This window comes from Mesoplodon densirostris, chromosome 7 (genome assembly GCF_025265405.1).
Source record: "Mesoplodon densirostris isolate mMesDen1 chromosome 7, mMesDen1 primary haplotype, whole genome shotgun sequence".
Lineage (NCBI taxonomy): Eukaryota > Metazoa > Chordata > Mammalia > Artiodactyla > Ziphiidae > Mesoplodon > Mesoplodon densirostris.
Genome location: NC_082667.1, coordinates 19050848 through 19071245, shown reverse-complemented (window position 1 = coordinate 19071245; position 20398 = coordinate 19050848).

Sequence of the window (20398 nt, the reverse complement as noted above, 5' to 3'; positions counted from 1 at the left end):
ACAACCTGAAAGAAATGGACCACTTCTTAGAAAAGCACAACCTTCTGAGGCTGAACCAGGAAGAAATAGAAAACATAAACAGACCAATCACAAGCACTGAAATTGAAAGAGTAATTAAAAATTTTCCAACAAACAAAAGCCCAGGACCAGATGGCTTCACAGGCGAATTCTATCAAACATTTAGAGAAGAGCTAACACCTATCCTTCTCAAACTCTTCCAAAATACAGCAGAGGGAGGAACACTCCGAAACTCATTCTATGAGGCCACCATCACCCTGATACCAAAACCAGACAAAGATGTCAGAAAGAAAGAAAACTACAGGCCAATATCACTGATGAACATAGATGTAAAAATCCTCAACAAAATACTAGCAAACAGAATCCAACAACACATTAAAAGGATCATACACCATGATCAAGGGGGGTTTATCCCAGGAATGCAAGTATTCTTCAATATATACAAATCAATCAATGTGAAAAAACTTATTAACAAATTGAAGGAGAAAAACCATATAATCATCTCAATAGATGCAGAAAAAGCTTTTTCAAAATTCAACACCCATTTATGAAAAAAACCCTCCAGAAAGTAGGCATAGAGGGAATCTACCTCAACAAAATATGGCCATATATGACGCACCCGCAGCCAACATCATTCTCAATGGTGAAGAACTGAAACCATTTCCTCTAAGATCAGGAAGAAAAGGTTGTGCACTCTCAGCACTCTTATTCAACATAGTTTTGGAAATTTTAACCACAGCAATCAGAGAAGAAAAAGAAATCAAAGGAATCCAAATCGGAAAAGAAGAAGTAAAGCTGTCACTGCAGATGACATACTATACATAGAGAATACTAGAGATGCTACCAGAAAACTACTAGAGCTAATCAATAAATTTGGTAAAGTAGCAGTATACAAAATTAATGCACAGCAAGCTCTGGCATTCCTATACACTAATGATGAAATATCTGAAAGAGAAATTAAGGAAACACTCCCATTTACCATTGCAACAAAAAGAATAAAATACCTAGGAATAAACCTACCTAAGGAGACAAAAGACTGGTATGCAGAAAACTATAAGACATGGATGAAAGAAATCAAAGATGATATAAACCAATGAAGAGATATACCATATTCTTGGATTGGAAGAATCAACATTGTGAAAATGACTATAATACCCAAAGCAATCTACAGATTCACTGCAATCCCTATCAAACTACCCATGGCATTTTTCAAAGAATTAGAACAAAATATTTCACAATTTGTATGGAAACACAAAAGACACTGAACAGCCAAAGCCATCTTGAGAAAGAAAGCCGGAGCTGGAGGAATCAGGCTCCCAGACTTCAGACTCTACTACAAAGCTACAGTAATAAAGACAGTATGGTACTGGCACAAAAACAGAAATATAGATCAATGGACTAGGATAGAAAGCTCAGAGATAAACCCACGTACATATGGTCACCTTATTTTTGATAAAGGAGACAAGAATATACAATGGAGAAAAGATAGTCTCTTCAATAAGTGGTGGTGGGAAAACTGGACAGCTAAATGTAAAAGAATGAAATTAGAACACTCCCTAAGTCCATACACAAAAATAAACTCAAAATGGATTAAAGACCTAGATGTAAGACCAGACACTATAAAACTCTTAGAGGAAAACATAGGCAGAACACTCTATGACATAAACATCAGAAAGATCCTTTTTGACCCACTTCCTAGAGAAATGGAAATAAAAACAAAAATAAACAAATGGGACCTAATGAAACTTAAAAGCTTTTGCACAGCAAAGGAAAACATAAAGAAGACGAAATGACATCCCTCAGAATGGGAGAAAATATTTGCAAATGAAGCAACTGACAAAGGATTAATCTCCAAAATTTACAGGCAGCTCATGCAGCTCTATATCAAAAAAACAAGCAACCCAATCCAAAAATGGGCAGATCATCTAAATAGACATTTCTCCAAAGAAGATATACAGATTGCCAACAAACACATGAAAGGATGCTCAACATCACTAATCATTAGAGAAATGCAAATGAAAACTACAACTAGGTATCACCTGATACCAGTCAGAATGGCCATCATCAAAAAATCTGCAAACAATAAATGCTGGAAAGGGTGTTAAGAAAATCGAACCCTCTTGCACTGTTGGTGGGAATGGAGTATGGAGAATAGTATGGAGGTTCCTTAAAAAACTAAAAATAGAACTATCATAAGACCCAGCAATCCCACTACTGGGCATATACCCTGAGAAAACCATAATTCAAAAAGAGTCATGCACCAAAATGCTCATTGCAACTCTATTTACAATAGCCAGGACATGGAAGCAACCTAAGTGTCCATCGACAGATGAATGGATAAAGAATATGTGGCACATATATACAATGGAATATTTACTCAGCCATAAAAGGAAGGAAACTGAGTTATTTGTAGTGAGGTGGATGGACCTACAGTCCGTCCTACAGAGTGAAGTAAGTCAGAAAAAGAAAAACAAATACTGTATGCTAACACACATATATGGAATCTAAAAAAAAAAAAAAAAAAAAAAAAAAACGGTTCTGAAGAACCTAGGCGCAGGACAGGAATAAAGATGCAGACGTAGAGAATGGACTTGAGGACAGGGGGAGGCAGAAGGGTAAGCTTGGCCGAAGTGAGAGAGTGGCATGGACATATATACATTACCAAATGTAAAACAGATAGCTAGTGGGAAGCTGCCACATAGCACAGGGAGATCAGCTTGGTGCTTTGTGACCACCTAGAGGGGTGGGATAGGGTGGATGGGAGGGAGATGCAAGAGGGAGGAGATATGGGGATATATGGATATGTATAGCTGATTCACTTTGTTATAAAGCAGAAACTAACATACCAGTGTAAAGTAATTATACTCCAATAAAGATATTAGAAAAAAAAGTTACTCAACCAAACAGAACATAAGGACAATAATTTCCTAAGGCAATTGTCACAGAGTTCAGATATAATAATGGGGTGGGCCGTTACTGAGATATTTATTTGACACATGTTTATTAAGTTCCCTTGGATTTTCAGGACCTTAGAGATATAAGAACCTATACTAGGAATTCTATAATCTATAACAATGAAGCAGACATAGACTCTGTCCTCAAAATTTTTATAGCATTTTGGAAAGGAAAAAATGTTCAAAAATCATCTAAATTATGGAATACCTCATTCAGTGAAATTAACATTTTATATTCATTTTATGTCTCTGATACGTAACACAATGCCTTGCACACAATTAGAAAGATAAGTTTATTCAAGAAGCATTTACTGAGTATTTATTATATGTTTCATCAAAATGTCAGACATGCAAAGATAAATTAAACATCATCCTTGATCAAGTCACAGTGTAACAGAGACATGAGATAATAAACATATGTTTAGTTAAATTTAAAAATGTATGCGCAGTCAGTGCCCATCAGGAAATCTGAATCTGAAGAATTCTAAAATGGAAAATATCACAAGAGTCATGGGAGATTGTAGAAAAATCATAGTATAATAACTATTTAATCACACTTCATCGTTAATCACAATGTGGTGTAGCTCCAAGTAACTTAAAACCTAAGAAGGCTTAAAAAATAGGTGTTTCGGGACTTCCCTGGTGGTCCAGTGGTTAAGACTCTGTGCTCCCAATGCAGGGGGCACTGGTTTGATCCCTGGTCGGGGAACTAAGATCCTGCATGCCGTATGGTGTGGCCAAAAATTAAATTAAAAAAAAATAAAAATAGGTGTTTCTTCTCATCTGACAAAACATTGGGGGGTTGACAATTGCTTGTGAAAGTTTATTAACTGAACAAGCTTCCTCTCATGATTGCAACAGTATCATCTGAACATTTCATCATACCGTACTCAAAGACAGGAAGCAAGGATGCTTCAAAATACAGAGTCACTTCCTTCTCACCTTATTTGAGCAAAAGTCTTTTCTAAGGGGCACCCCCATTAGACAGCTATCATGTCTCATTGGTTAGAATAGCTATGTGCCTATCTTTAGATCAATAACCTAAACCAGGCGTCCCTAACCCCCTGGCCATGTACCCCTACCAGTCCGTGTCCTGTTAGGAACCAGGCTGCACAGCAGGAGGTGAACAGTGGGTGAGCGAGCAAGTGAAGCTTCATCTGTATTTACAGCCACTCCCCATTGCTCGCATTACCGCCTGAGTTCCGCCTCCTGTCAGATCAGCAGCGGCGTTAGATTCTCATAGGAGTGCGAACCCTACTGTGAACTGAACATGCGAGGGATCTAGCTTGCATGCTCCTTATGAGAATCTAATGCTTGATGATCTGAGATGGAGCTGAGGTGGTGATGCCAGCACTGGGGAGCGGCTGCAAATACAGATTATCATTAGCAGAGAGGTCTGACTACACAGAGACCATAATAAATCAATTGCTTGCAGACTCATATCAAAACCCTATCACTGAGTGGCAACTGAAAACAAGCTCAGGGTTCCCACTGATTCTGTATTATGGTGAGTTGTATAATTATTTAATTATATATTACAATGTAATAATAATAGAAATAAAGTGCACAATAAACGTAATGCTCTTCAATCATCCAGAAACCACCCCTACCCTGGTCCATGGAAAAACTGTCTTCCACGAAACCAGTCCCTGGTGCTAAAAATGTTGGGGAGCACTGACCTAGACCATCTTTTCTGAGAAAAAAATATCAGGTTACTGTTCTAAGGAAGAAGACAGAAGGCAGATTTTTGTGGGACATAAAACAATCCATACCTGCCACAGATCTTTAGTAAATGAAACAGGAGCTGTGCACAGAAACAAATGAGGCCGTACATGTCTGATAAACAACGTGAAAATGGCAGGTATAAATGACGAGGGTGGAGCACCCTACAATAATAGACAGATTGTCTACACCAGGAGGCATCTGCAATGTGCCAGGACCAATGTGAAGAATTTTCAATTCTATCCATACAAAAAGAGGAGAAAAAGAACACGCAGGAAAGTACTAGAGCAGATGGTGTACTTTAAGTCAACGAGTATTTATTGAGCATCTGTAAAGATTTTTACTAGGAATTGGAGAGAGACCATTCAGAAATTTGTCTTCCTCTAGTATTTTGGCTCCTCTGCTGTTCTTGGTTTCCTGAAATTCACTCACTGTATATAGGAAATTGTGTATCTGAATTTTGAGATTTAGTATAACTTAAGGGTAGCTAAATAATAGCCCTGATTTAAAAAAAAATTGAGAAGGCAGGTTTCTAAATTGTCTATAGCATAATCAAATCTCCCCAACTGGATGCCCAGCATGCTGGTACAGTGGGTGATGAGTGCACTGATGTATTGTTTGCCTCATCCCCTGAGGCAGCCAAGGGTCTGTTACTGCCAGCAGACTCTTCTGTTTACCCCAGTGTGTCTTATGTATGTTATTACTTACAGTGCTCTGTGATGGGAAAAAAAGTTGGATAACCCTGCCATAAGTGAGAGTCTGACATTGGTCCCTGAAAACTTCTGGATGAATTATTAATTCCATAGTTTTCATGAAACTGGAAAACAGAGGAATGATCATTAAAGGTCAACATGCATCCACTAGCATACAAACTCCCAAACAAATGTTGTTAACATTTAAATAAGAATAATACCAAAGGTAGGCTCTCTAATAATGTAATAGAAGTCAGGATGAGGCAATGCCCTCTAAATCCTAACAAAACACATTAAGATAAATTAATTAAACCAAGTCAAGGAGTTGCACTCTTGTTTTCAGTAAACAAACATTTTTTTGAGTCCTGGCTGTCCTGGTTCCTGCTCCATGACTCCAGGAACACAAGCCATGCTACCTCTCACTGTGTACAGCCCTCTTCTGTAGAATAGAAAAATTATACACTGTCTTTTTCACCAGGCATTTTCATGGAAGGAGTGGCATTTGAGTGGAGCCATAAAGAAGAGATGAGATTCCCATATGTGGAGCTGGGAGGACAGTCCAGATTGCAATACTGTAACAATCATGGTGTTTACCTTCATAGGAAGAAGATGCTTACTAGAGCCGGAAGAATACTATAGCCTACAGGGCAAGAACTAAGTGACAAGGTCTGGCCAGTATTAGAAGCTGGGAAGAAAAGATTGTTATTAAGTTAGGGTTCTTCTGAATTTGCTGTGGTTCCTTGAGTAACCCCCTGGAATAGTGTTAGGAAACTGGTTGCTGCACCACTCACGGGGCTGTCAGAGGCTGTCCAGTGCTTGCAGACACACCCAATCAATAAGTGATGAACGCCTGCTCCAAAGGCTCAAGCGTGGGCATTTAGGTGACCCATGAAGTGGCCTGCCTACCAAGGGTCTGCCAAACTGGGATGATAGATATGAGATTTGCATAGCTCTCTGGCTCCCTGAGAGCTAGTTCAGCAAGTAAGCCAAGGATGTTCCAAATGAAAATGAGAGGACACAGTATTGGATCCAGAGAACATAAGAGATGCAAAGATAGAGAAAGCAACGTGATTTATAATGGCTTTTCCAATTTACCAAGAGCTGAACTGAATCCATCCAAGTAACCTCCTTTTCATAAGATGGCTAAAATAGGTTGCTGCTTTTCTGTAAGGGAAAAAGACAACTTGTAGAGGAGAACCATGCTACAAGGCTAAGAGAGAAAGAATAAATCATGCAGCTCTGCCTGAGCAGTGGCTAGGAAAGCAGTATATCTGGTAGGTATGGGTTTACACTCAAACCACACAAACACACGCACACACACACACATTCATAGCAGTATCTTTTAACGTTTGATTTGTTCGGAATTTAATTAGCCAAGCATACAAAATTGTTGGAAGCAAAGGGACTACAAAGGCAGGTCAAAGCAAATAAAGCAATTATTTCAGGAAGTCTTCCCTTGTTCCCCAAAGTTTCAAAAGGAGACATGCAGCTGCCAGTGACACTGTTCAGAAAATGTATGATCTTTTCAATTCTGGATTATTCTATGCTTAGTGTGGCCCTGTCATTTTATACCTAGGGTTGATATCATTGTTCTGGAAAATAAGTAGTGATAAGAGCAGGGGCTATACTGGCCCTTACCAGCTATGTGACTATGCCTGAGTTTCTCAATCTGTATGTGTCTTCCTTTCTTCATCCATAAAATAAGGAAAACATCATTTTTATCTAATAATAACTTTTAAAGTATAAATGAATATACAGAAATACAACAATACCTGGGATTTAATAACTATAATATACTATTAATATCATATATTAATATTTATGATTACACGAAAAATCTATGACTTTTCATCTAAGGAAAGATTTACTAACAGTGGACTCTCCTGGTTTGTAAATCAAAGACACCATGTTAGTACGGTCATATCCTTACCTGGAGGGACAGACAGAGTCCACCCTCTGGAATTCCTGAAGACTATTTCTGCCACTGCCTTTATATCCTCATGAAAACCTGGTCCCCTGCAATAGTATTTATTTGATCTTCTCAAGAGCATGGTTCACATAGTCCTGTCTGTCCCCACTGTATACCCAGTGGAAATGTATATAAGCATCTACTGTTCTTTCATATTTCTCTCTTTAAACTAAAATCATCCAAATAAGCAGTAAATTCTTAAGGGAAGAAATGGTGATTAATTTATCTCTGTATCTCCAATGCCTGAAGGATAACAGGCATTGCTTTAATATTGGCTGAGTGATTGGCTGCAGAATGAATGGATGAGAGTAACAGAAAACAAGAAAACAAGGTTGGAAAAGAAGACTGTAGGGTCTTAGGGCTTTGTAGTCAGACAAATGGATTGATTCTCAATTTCACAACTTTCTGGCTATGTGATTTTAGATAAATTACTTAATCTGTTGGAGCCTCAGTGTCCTCATCTGTCAAATTAGGATTATAATACAATCTACTTTATAGGACTCTGGGTGAGGATTAAATGTGAAATCCATTTAAACTCCCTGGAATAAAGTTAGTGCCTAATAAATGTCAGTCACTGTCCTTTTTATTCATGGTGTTATCATCACTGTGTTAGTGAGTATATAGCAAAGAATCTGTTACAGGATATCATAATGTTTTAAAATATTATGTGATACAATGGAGAAATTTTACAATCCTAAAAAACTACAAAGCCTACATAAGCACAGAGTCATGATACATTTTAAAGCATTATGAAAAAATATGTTTAAACACCAGTTATTATAATTAGCTATTCCAGCTTGTTTATCTTCATATCAGTTAAGATCCATTCAAGAACACCAAAACTACACTATGCATTTCAATAGACATAATTTAATATAGGCAATTTCTTATGCATGTATCCAAGGGCTGAAAAGTAAAAGAAAGCACTAAATGAACCAGAGATAACAATGGAAGAAAGCAGCTATCATCCCTAAGGCTGGGGAGAATAAAGGGCAGTGGTTGGAGTTACAGAAACTTGGAGAAGACAATCTTTTAGAAAGAATGCTGGAGGTTGGAAACAACAGCTGCTACTGAGGTGAAGGATATTTCTGGGATGCTGAGATGATGTTGACGGAAACAAAAATGAAGGAAAGAACTAGTCCTTTCTGCCCTCCTCCTGATTTTCAATTTCCTACTAGTACTGCAGAAACTTTTCCCATTGGCAGAAACTTTGAGTAAGACAGCTGGTGAAGAAAGAGCCCCACCATCACAGAGATTTGCAGCTGAAACATGATAATTTAATAACTGGCTCAGCCTTATGCCTGCTCTACCTTAAAAGAAAAAAACAGAGACAAACTTAGCTTACCTTTACTTTACCTTCCATTGCTTATTTCAATCCTAGCTTTTTCCCTTCTCAAAAAGGCACTTCCACATATTTTACTATATTGTCACTCATAGGCATCCTTCAGTAAAGATATTATCCCCAGTATCCCAGTATAAGGATCGAGAATATGCAACTCAGAGCAGTGCTTCTAAACTTAATGCACAAACAAAACCACCTGGAGATCTTGTTATTCAAATTCTGATTCAGTGAGTCTGAGGCTGGGTTTGAGAATATGCATTTCTAACATAATCTCAAATACATTGAGGCTGTTGGCCCAGGGACTACAGTTTGGATATAATATATATTAAAAGGAGGATCCACAAATCACTCTCAGGTTTAATGATAATATGTATTATGTGTCCACCACAGCAAATCACCATTCAGTTCACTTAATTTTAAGTACCACAAACTTTCATTAAAATAATAATTTTCTACTATTACTATATTAAATCCTACTTCATATTTATTATTAGCATGATTGGGCACGAAAGTATGAGCAGAACATGTCCCTTACATATCAAAAGCTTATGATATTTTATATACATGTTTATAGATTATATATACTATATATAATTATATATATACACATATATATACATATATAATGTATAGATGCCTTTCACAGATAAAATAAAATTTAATTTAAAGTTCATTGTCAGGTAAGCATGAGATTTATGAATCCTTCTCCTAATATTTCCCTCTGGTTTTGATTCTCAGATTTGACCTATGCTTAGAAAGCAGAAAGTTGTATCAGCAGTTATGGTCTCAAAAGTGCCACTCTCCTATTCGTTCCAAAGTGCAGTTTAGTGCTACAGTTGCTGACTTTACCTACAAAATACACTGTGCTCCTGCCAGCATTGCAAATTCTAAAGATCAGTGGGCTGGTTACACCGAATTCCATTCTGCATCAGAATTGTCAGCACAGTTCTGATGACTGAATCTCTGCAACTTGACCAAAGGTACCTTGTTGGCCAGCTTCACTGTGGAGTAGGGAGCCATGCAGTTTAGGCAGACTAATTTTTGGACTGCAAACTCAGCCTACTAAGCATGGATTGATACTTTTGCTTAGATATACACAGAGCCAATGTCATCATTTTTATTTTTATTTGAACTTCTCAAAGCCAGAAAATGCACTTAAAAGCACATTTTAAACAGTGATCAGTCATAATCTTTGTTTCTCACAATTTAGTGTAAACAAATTAGTACATCCTTTTTATGCACCATTAATTTAACTTTTAACTCTATGAGATTAGATAATTGGTTCATACTCTAACTCATGGTTCAGAAAGATACAAAATGATATCAAAGTGTTATGTACCTTGTATAGCTTTATATAATAAACAAAGAGGACTAAACATTGAGTTTAGCACAGCAAGTTTTGCTAATATTCAATCATTCTAAAATTAATCAACTTGAAGGATATCAAGATGCCAGAACACTTTACTTTTATTATAATTTTCAGATTTCTATTTTCTAAATAAAACTAACTTAGCTATCAAACTTATTTCTTCTAATTCTGCTACTCTGTGTCCCCTGCTAAATAGTATATTATTTCAGAGTAGAGGTCATGCCATATTCTCCCACTTTTAACCTGGAATCACCTCCCATATCATACGTTAAGCAATCATCTCACTACTTATTCCACCATGTCTTTCAAATCCTTCCTAAAATGTTATTAATTTCTGTTTTACCTCTAGATGTAATGTCCTTCTTTGTTAGACATGTTTTTTCCTATCATTTTTACTTTTAAAAATTAACTTTTTAATTTGATATAATTGTAGATTCACGTGATTGTGTAAAATAATAGAGAGAGATCCCATGTACCCTTTACAAACCTCTCCCAGCGGTAACATTGTGCAAAACTATAGTATGATATCACAACTATGATATTGACATTGATGCAGGCAAGGTACAGAACATTTCCATCACCTTAAGGTTTCTCCATATTGCCTTTTATAGGCATAACAGTTTCACTCCCTTCTTCCTTATGAGGCAACCACTCATCTGTTCTCCATTTCTATAATTTTGACATTTCAAGAATGTTATATAAATGGAACCATACAATGTGTAACCATTTGGAATTAGCTTTTTTCCCTCAAAATAATTTTGAGACTCCTACAAGTTGTTATGTGTATTGATAGTTTGTCCCTATATATTGCTGAGTGTGTATTACCCCTAGTGGGGATTACCACAGGTCAATTTTACAATTTTTTGTACAATTTTACATTCCCATCAGCAGTGGTATTTGCCAGCTCAGGTTGCCATAACAGAATACCATTATAGACTGGGTAGGTTAAAGAGCAGAAATTTATTTCTCATAATTCTGGAGACTGGGAGGTCCAGATCAACCTACTGGTCAGTTTGGTTTCCAGTGAAAGCTGTTTTGTTGGCTTGCAGTTGGCCACCATTTCATAGGTCCTTGCATGGTGGAGAGAGAGAGTTCTCGTATCTCTTCACCTTCTTACAAGAGTACTTGCTCTATAAGATTAGGGTCCCACCCTTATGACCTCATTTAACCTTTATCAGTTCTTCACAGGTCTTTTCCCAAATACAGTCACATTAGGGATTAGGGCTTCAACATATGAATTTTGAGAGGACACATTCAGTCTATAGCAGACACTTTGCAAAACGATTTGGCAGTTTCTGTGGGAACTAAACATGCAATTAGTAATATGATCCAGCTGTTAACACACTGGACATGTATTTCAGAGACATGAAAATTTATATTCCACAAAAACCTGTAATAAATGTTCATAGCATCTTTATTCATAATAGCCCCAAACTAGAAACAACTCAGAAGTCTTTAAATGGTTGAAAGACTCAGTGACCCGTGGTAATCCACACCAGGGGTAATACACACCCAGCAATATATAGCAACAAACTATCAATACACAAAACAACTTGTAGGAGTCTCAAAATTATTCTGAGGGAAAAAAGCTAATTCCAAAAGGTTACACATTGTATGGTTCCATTTATATAAAGTTCTTGAAATGTCAAAATTATAGAAATGGAGAAGAGATGAGTGGCTGCCTTATAAGAAAGAAGGGAGTGAAATCGTTATGGCTATAAAAGGCAACCATGGAGAAATTTTAAGGTGATGGAAGTGTTCTGTATCTTGCCTGCATCAATGTCAATATCCTAGTTGTAATATTGTACTATAGTTTTGCACGACGTTACCATTGGGAGAGGTTTGTAAAGGGTACATGGGATCTCTCTGTATTATTTTATACAATCACGTGAATCTACAATTATATCAAATTAAAAAGGTTAATTGTATTGTATAATTTTACATTCCCATCAGCAATGTATCAGTATTCAGCATTTGGTGCTGTCAGTATTGTTTTTTTTATTATAGCCATTCTGATAGGTATTCAGCAATATCTGTTGTGGATTTTAATTTGCATTTCCCTAATGACTAATGATGTTGAGCATTTTTTCATGTGATCTGTGCCACCTCTACATTCTCTGGTGCCTTGGTGAAATGTATGTCCTTGTCTTTTGAACATTTTCTGATTGGATTGCTTGATATTTTTCACTTTTAAGTTTTGAGTATTCTGTATATGTTCTATATTCTAGCTTTTTGTAAGATATGCAATTTTCAACTATTTTCTCTGTGGCTGCAGCTTTTCTTCTCATCTTTCATAGAAGTAGGTCCCAAAACAAAGTTTTAAATTCTGATCAAGTCCAATTTATCAATTTTTTCTTTTATGGATTATAAGTTTGGTGTCAAGTGTAAATTTATTTTTTTTGCTTAGCCCTAGACCCAAAATATTTTTCAATTTTTTTCTAACACTTTTATAATTTTATATTTTACACTAAATACACATTCCATCTTGACTAAATTTTTGTAGGTGTGATATTTAGGTTGAGCTTTTTGGTTCTTGTTTTGAGGGAATATTTTTTGGCCATGAATGTCTAACTGCTCCTTAATCATTTGTTGAAAAGGCTATTGTTCTTCCATTGAATTCATTTTGCATCTTTGTTAAAAATCAGTTGAGCATAATTGAGTAGGTAGATTTTTGGGTTTTCTATTTAGTTCCATTGATCTCTGTGTCTATCTCTCCACTGATATCACAGGTTATTATTACTGTAGAAACATTGAAACCAGGTAGACTGATTCTTCTTACTTTACTCTTCTTTTTCAAAATTGTCCTCATCGTTCTAGTTTCTTTGCCTTTCCCTATAAACTAATCTACATCAGCAAAATATCTTCCTGGGATTTTGATAAGAATTGTGTTAAACCTGAATATCAATTTGAGGAGAATGATATGTTTGCTACGTTGGGTCTTCCAACCCCTATACATGGTATGTCTCTCCATTTATTTAGATCTTCTCAATTCCTTTATCAGCATTTCAGCATACAAATCCTGTTCATGTTTTCTTATTTTTATAACAAAGTATTTCATTTTTGTCACTGATTGTGAATAGTAGAGATTTTCAATTTTGCTGTCCATGTGTCCATTGCTAGTATATAGAAATACACTTTCTTTTTGTATGTTTATCTTGTATCTTATGATCTTGCCAAATGCATTTTTTACTTTAATTTCCTTTTCTCACCTTATTGCACTGGCCAGAACTTCCAGCCCTTTGTTGAATGAAAGTGATGAGATCAGACATCTTCACCTTGTTTCTGATCTTAGGAGAAAAGAATTCCATCTTTTGCCATTAAGTATAATGTTAACCATACAGTCTTTAAAAGTGTTCTTTCATCAAGTTGTGGAAGTCCTCCTCTATTCCCATTTTTCTGAAGAGTATTTTTTTTTATCATGAATGAGTGTTGAATTTTGTCAAATATTGTTTCTGCATTGAATGATGCAATTGTGAGATCTTCTTTAGCCTGCTAATATGGTAGACTGCATTAATTGATTTTTCATATTAGGCTTGGATCCCTGGAATAAAGTCCACTTGGCCAAGGTGTATAATTCTTTTTCCATGTTGATAAATTCAATTGCTGACATTTTGTTTAAAATTGTTGCATCTATACTTACCAGGATATTAGGCTCTAGTTTTCTTTTCTTTCTTTCTTTATTTTTTTGGTACTATTTTTGTCTGGATTTAGTATTAACAGCTTTATAAAATGAATTGGGAAATATTTCTTCCTTTCTGATTTTTTGTGAAATATATTGTATAGAATCAGTATTAATTCTTCTTTAAAAGTTTTAAACAATTCGCTGGTGAAACCATCAGGGTCTAGACATTACTTTTGTGGAAGTTTTTTTTAAATTATAAACATAATTTCCTTAATAGTTGTGAGACTATTAGAATCACCTACTGCATATTATGTGAGTTGTGGCAGTTTGTACATTTCAAGGAATTGGTCCATTTCATGTATGTTGTCAATTTTTGTTCATAGAGTTGTTCATGGAATTCCCTTATAACACTTTTGATGTCTGCAGGGTATGTAGTGATATATTTTGTTTCATGCCTGATATTGGTAATTTATGTTTTCTTTTTGTTGTTATTCCTGTTACTGTCTTGTTAATTTTATTGACTTTTTTCAATAAACCAACATTCTGTTTCATTGACTTCCTCTATTGCTTTTTGTTCAAATTTCTTGATTTTTTTGTATATTTTAAAAATTGTGGTAAAATATACATAACAAAAAATTTTCCAGTTTAGGCATTTTTAAGTACAGTCCAGTAACTGGTAACATTAAGTACATTAACATTGCTGTGCAACCATCACCATCATCTACCTCCAGGACTTTTTCATATTCTCAGACTGAAACTCCATATTGATTAAACAATGACTCCCCACTTCCCCTCCCCTGGCAACCACTATATTACACTCTGTTTCTATCAATTTGACTACTCTACCTACCTCATATAACTGGAAACATAAAATATTTATCTATTTTTGACTGGATTATCTCACTTAGCATAATGTCTTCAAGGTTCACCCATATTTAGCTTCTGTCAGAAGTTTACAGTTTCTTGATTTCTGCTCTTATTTTTATTATTTTCTTCTTTCCATTTGTTTTGTGCTTATTTTCCCCTTCTTTTTCTTAGATTATTGCTTAGATTAGATTAAGGAAGCTTAGATTATTGAGTGCTGTATATTTCCCTCTCTGCATGATTTGCTGTGCTCCACAAATTTTGATGTTGTACTTTCATTTTCATTTATTTTAATGTGTTTTTAAAAATTATTTCTTGACACTTCCTGTATTGACCCATGGATTATTTAGAAGTGCATTGTTTAGTTTCCAATATTGAAAAAAATTCTGTTATTTTCTGTTACTGATTTCAAGTTTACTTCCATTATGGTCAAAGAACACACTCCCTATGATTTCATTTTCCAAAAATTTGTCAAGGTTTGTTTTATGGCACAGGAAAAACTCTTAGTATATATTCCATGGGTGCTTGAGAAGAATGTTCATTTTGCTATTGTTGAGTGAGTTTCCTATAAATGTAGATTAGATCCAGTGAAATGATAGATTTTGTATATCCTTATTGATTTTCCATCTAATTTTTCTTTCAATTGCTGAGAGAGCAATATCACAGCCTCCAGCCGTAAGTGTGAATTTGTCTATTTTTCCTTTCAGGTATACCCTTTTTTTTTTTTGGCAGTATGCGGGCCTCTCACTGCTGTGGCCTCTCCCATTGTGGAGCACAGGCTCCGGACGTGCAGGCTCAGCGGTCATAGCTCATGGGCCCAGCCGCTCCGTGGCATGTGGGATCTTCCCGGACCGGGGCACGAACCCGTGTCCCCTGCATTGGCAGGCGGACTCTCAACCACTGCACCACCAGGGAAGCCCAGTTATACCCATTTTTACTATATGTATTTGAAGTTCTGTTGTTTGGTGCACACATATATACAATATATCTTTTGTGGTGGATTGTCCCTTTATTATTATGTAGTTTTCTTATCTGACTCTGGTAATTTTCTTAAATAATGTTTGCATGACATATCATTTTTTCATTGTTTTCTATTTATCTATATTGTTTTATTTGAAATGCAGTTTTTGTGTGCACCACTTAGTTAAGTTTTAATCCACTCTGTCCACCTCTCTGTTTTTTATTTACTGAATTTATACTGTCTACATTTAATATAATTATTGATATATTAGTGCTTGTCTATCATTTGATATTTTTTTCTGTTTGTACTCCGTTTTTACTTTTCTCTGTTTTCTCTTACTTTCCTGTGAATTAAATGAACATTTTTTAGACTCCATATTGGTTTTCTATAGTGTTTTTGAATATCTCTTTATATATATCAGATAGATAGATAAAGATATCTTTATATTTTTATACTAGTGATTGTCCTCAGTATTCAATCATAAGTGCAATATCTATCATAGTCTTCTGGTGTCAATATTTTACCATTCAAGTGAAGTGTACCTCACCTTTCCCATTTATAATATAATTTTCTTGGATATTTCCTCTACATACATTGAGAACCACAAAAAAGTGTTATAATTTTTGTTTCATGTACCAAACGTAATTTAGAAAACTCAAGAGGAGAAAGAACATTATGTACTTACTCATATTTTTACTCTTTCAGTTTTTCTTTCTCCCTTTTTGATGTTCCAAGCTTCCTTCTTTTAACATTTTTTTTTTTTTCTGTTTGGAAAACTTTCTTCAGCCATTTTTAAATGTAGGGTTGATGCTGATGAATTCCCTTAGTTTTTCTTCATCTGAAAATGTCTTGTATTCCTCTGCATTCCTGAAGGGTATTTTGGCTAGATACAGAATTCCAGATTGGTAATTCTTCTCAGTAGGCACTTGAAAAATATTATTCTGCTTTCTTTTGGCTCCATGTTTTAGAAGTTTGTTGTCATTCAAACTGTTTTTTTCCCCTGCCAGTAAGATGTCTTCTCTCTCATTGTTCTCAAGATTTTTTCTTTGTTTTAGTGGTCAGAAATTTGTCTGTGTTATGTCTTAGTATGATTTTTTTTTTTAAATTTTCCCTCTGGAGTACGCTTAGCTTCTTGACTCTTTAAGTTTATGTCTTTTGCCTAATTTGAGGATGTTTCTACCCATTACTTCCTCAAGTTCTTTTTCAGCTCCATTTTCTTTCTCATCTCCTTCTGAAATTCCAATGACATAAACATTAGATTTTTGTTATTGTCATACAGGTCCTTGAGGGTTTTTCTACTTATTTTGTCTGATTTTTGGGTGGTTGATTTCTATTGTTTTCTCTTCAAGTTCACTGATTTTTTTCCCCTGTCCCATCCATTCTGCTCTCATCTCCATCCACAGAGTTATTATTGTGGTTATTGATTATTTTTCAGTTCTAAATTTTCCATTCATTCTTCATATTTTCTATTTCTCTGCTGAGACTTGCCAGTTGTTCATTTGCTCCAGGCATATTTGCTATGGCTCATTGATGCATTTTATTACATAAATGGCTTAAAAATCACCCCTGTAAGTTGGCCCTGTGTTGTTTACTTCTTCACCACAGGCTTAGTTCTTTTTGCTTAAAAGCTCACCAACACCAGACTTAAATTTTACATATCCATTTGTTTAAAATATAGCCCACATAAGCAGATTTTAGCCATTTAAAGCCTGACTGCTTTGCATACTCCATGAAACTGTATCACTGGCTTCTTCAAACATTACTCTGGCAGAGGAAGGAAGAGTCATAGTCAAGTGGAGAAAGAATCTAACCTCACTCACCCTCTGTTGATACTTGAAGGGTAGCTCCTCCTTACTGCTTGGTGGCGTTCAGAATCCTGGCTCCCCACCAGATCTCCCCTTAGGAGAAAGAGCTTGAGAGGGACATATATGCCTCATTACTGCTGCCCTTGTAGCTGTCACTGACACAATGGAGGTGACCTTATTACTGCTGGACAGTGGTATAAGTCCTGAATCTACATCAGCCCTCTTTTGATACCATCCAGCAGGGAGAATGGGGTAGATATCTTGGTTCTCTATTCAGCTTTCTCTGACAATTCCTTGATGGTGGGGGGAAGGGGTTGGCACACCTTGTTACAACCTGGTGAGGATGGAACTCTTGACTTTCCTCTCAAATTTTGCTGTTGTGAGTGGAGGGAAGACTACAGTTCTCTCTGTGGTATTTGGCTAGAATAGGGTACTTATTGCTTAAAAGATTTTGGCCCAACTAACATGATTTGTTGGGCTTTTTTTTTTAATGTGTAGGCACCCATTGGTATTTCTGGATTTCCAGCTACTTCAGCTTCAAGTCTGGGATATATAAGGAAGAAAGAAAAATCAGTAATTTCACCACCATGTCATTTCTCAGAGCCTGTGGCCCCTAACCTGTCTGTCTTCTTTTCTCCACCTTTCAGTCTATTATTATGTTCACTTTATATATAATATTTGGGGGTTTTAGTAGTACATAGTGGAATAAATATGGAAAAAAGCATCTACGCTAACTCTCCATCTTTTCAGAATAAAAAGTCTCATTTTTTTTCATATTGTAAAACTTGTATATAAGGGCCCTTCCTTTGTAAATCTTCCCAACCACTCCATTTCCCCTGATGGTGATTCTCCTTTCTCTGTCAGTTCCCAGGTACTTTTACTGTAATTTATTTTCCTTTCATGACTCTCTCCATAAAGTAAGCATACTAGAGTATGAAACTCCTCAGGGTACATGTTCTGTCTTATTTTTTCCTAGGTTCTCTTGTGACTAGCACAATAGTTCAAACGTGGCAGCCAATGTTTATTAAATTAATGAAGAGGTGAGTGTATGGTATGGTCTCTCAAGATTTTTTTACAATATAGATCACTTCTTCCAGAGTACCTTCTGTTAAATCTTCAAACTGAGAATGTGCCCTACAATATACTTTCATATTATCTCTTATGTCCCTCTAACATTGCATCACTCCACCGTTATTGTATTCATTCCCCCTGCTACACAGCAAGAACCATATATTTGACTTTCTCTCTTCAGTTTTGGTGGAGACTTTTGGTCATAGTTATAAGATATATGAAGCCAGGGACCAGGCTGGTATTGGCTCATGGCTCACAGGTATTCCAGAACTTAACATAATCCTCAAGTACACAGTACTTGTTGAACAAATGAATGAAATAAAAAATGAATGAAAAGATAATGGAACTCAACAGATTAAATGACTCCATGTATCTGTTGCATCTGTTACATGAAAAATCTATCCAATTTGCCTTCCCCAAAACGTCAAATTTTTCTCTTTGGATATCAACATTTATGAATTACACATTTTTCTAATTATATTAAAATAACTTTTGCTACATAAAGTCTTTCTTCTTGAACCATTTCAAAAACTGAATAATGAACTTGTTTGTGAATTACCTACATAGTATTTTTCCCCAAATGCTTTAAAGAACTTTAGTGCATGTTTGTCATAATTTATGAGAGAGCAAGAATGTAAAGGGAGATAGCTTTTTCATGTGATAAGTGTTAGTTAACTGTACCTGAAGGGCTCTTTTGGAGGCTAGTCTAGAATATGGCTTTACTTGCTAGTCTCATAAATGGCCAAACCTATTGTTATTCCCTTAGTAATGCAAAAACACTTCATAAATGATTTCTCTGTATTTTATTTCCAAGTCTCAAATTCATATCTAAAGCTCCAAAACCCAAAACAGTAAAAAAACCTTTTAGAAGAGTTATTTTAAGTGTTGTAAGATTCCCATATGAACATCCATCTTACATAGTTAAATTATTTAACCTCTTATTTGCATGCCAGTTTGTTAAGCATTGCTGAGAGTGAGGTAAGAAAAAGAGCCGTAAGGCAAGAATACTTGTTCTTTACACACAGTTCCAGGGAAACACACTGAATGACAAAATGTTACAGAAGGAGAGGAAAAAGATTTCTCTAAAATCACAATGTCACAAACATAGAGACAGATTCTGTTCCCCGAATATAATCCATTGACAGTCATGCCATTATATGAAATTGAGGTTAGGCCTTGGTGTTTGACCTCTTCTCTGGAGGTTATATTTTAGAAGTTTAATCTTAAACTCATAGGATAGGTGAAATATAGATGTTTTGATATTGCCATAATCTTTATAAAGTAGATTTCCTAAGGGGTTCCATGAAGTTGGAACATATGAATCGTATGTGATAAAATAAAGATGATACTCTCACAAAGACTCATTTATACAGATGTAACACTCTATACTAAACTTCAAAAGTTGTAGGGAAAACAGAAAGAAAGAGGAATTAGTCTGAAATTTGTTTTTTATGAGGGCTGATTTGTAAAAGAATTAATGAAGACTGTTATCTACCATTTAACAATCAGAAACTATGAGCATAGCTTGTATTATGTAATCAAGAAAATGCAATCAACTAATAAACTATTCTCAGGTAAAAATTTCATGCTGCTTATCTTTTTTTTTTAAGTGGATCATAACTATATCTACTTGAAAGTACTGACTGGTGACTAAGAGGCCCTAAAAATGTAACAAATATTCTTTATATGATTCATATTATAGCATGGCCTTATCTACTGATAGCTGCCCATTTGAAGACAGTTGTGCATTTCTGCAAATAGGTATACTGAATACTCATGCGTGGCTTAAAATATACTCATTTTGTATTTACCATTTTGAGACTGTAGCTTAGATCAAGTCAGAAATAATCAGGTACACACTCTACCAAAGGTTCCGGCACTACCCCAGGCTGTAAGCTCCTAGAGATCAAGATCCCTGTTTTACTCAGTAATGGAATCCCTGGCATCTGACTTAGAACCAGGCAAAAAAATGATGCTCAATGAAAGTGATCTTCTTAGTTGAACCGAAT